We start from the raw sequence: 1,311 nt of genomic DNA, 5'->3' as shown, positions 1-1,311 counted from the left end.
GAGATGGGTAGGTGGATGTGGGGGGTCCCGGATCGCGGTGAAAAATAAAATTTTGAAATTGAAAATATTTCTTAAAAAATAAATTTTTTGGAGGGGGTGGAGGGATGATCGGAGTTGGGGGGAGGGCAGAGTGAAAATATAAAATTTTAAAATTGAAAATATTTTTTAGAAGTTGATGTTTTTTTAAAAAAATAAAGTAATTTGAAGTTGGATGAGAAGGTTGGGCATTCGATAATTCGGTTCGATTTTGGTTTTTTTCGATTTTCAGTTCTTGTACAGTGTGTGCCAAATACCGAACCGAATTATTTCGATTTTGTTAGTTTGATTTTTTTAATGGGCCTCCGCGCTTTTTAAAATTTTACAATTTTTTTGTTTCAACCTCGTTCATATTATTCACGTGGGCCTCAACTAACCCCGGAACATGATGCATTCCTTCGCCATCTTGCTCTATTTAAAGCATAAAATGAGATTATGGAAATAACATGAAATTGTCATATGATGGGTTTAGTATTAGACTCAAATTTTTTTGTAGTTCACTATAAAGTATTAGGCAAATATGCAGTCATTGTACCCATCTAAAACTGAGGTTGCCATGGGAGCATTGTCCTCAAAAACTTCAGCTATCATAATCACAACCGAGAGGGATCGTGTAAATAGGGAGAAAATGACACCATCAAATAATTGGTTTATATGAGTGATTTGGGTGCTTACACTTACCCAGATAATTATAATGAAAGTCAATGGTGGTAGTCAGTCGCTGCTGCGTGATGATGGACTGCTAGTTTATGGCTGTGTGTTGGGACTACTTGTCACTGTTGTGTGGTGCGTGCTGATAAATGCTGATTGCTGGGACTGCGTGGTCATTGGCTTGTTGGTAATGGGCGGTCGCCGGAAAATGTGGGAAGTATCAAAGTAAGGGCGAACTGCAAAGTGGAAAAGAGAAAGAAGAAGATTGATGTGCGGCAAGTGAAGCGTGAAAAGTGAAAAGTTAAAGTTGGAGTCTTGTTCTTGGAGACCTAATTAATTAAACCTATTTTTATTTAATATTGATAAAATATCAATAATATTATATATATAGTATAATATATTTTGTTAAACCGAAATACCGAATTATCCAAAATGACATACCCAAAATCGAATCGAAATACCAAAAAATACAAAAGTATGTATCGAATACCGAACCAAAAATCAAAAAATCGAAACCAAAATATCGAAATAATTTGGTTTGGTTTGGTGTTTTGGTTTCTTGGTGTTTATGCCAGCCCTAGATGAGAGTTTTGGAAAATGTTTTCTTTAATTTTTGAAGGGAAG

This window comes from Solanum pennellii, chromosome 8, assembly GCF_001406875.1.
Source record: "Solanum pennellii chromosome 8, SPENNV200".
Classification (NCBI taxonomy): domain Eukaryota; kingdom Viridiplantae; phylum Streptophyta; class Magnoliopsida; order Solanales; family Solanaceae; genus Solanum; species Solanum pennellii.
The sequence above is the reverse complement of the archived record's forward strand: the minus strand, read 5'-3'. Positions refer to the sequence as shown.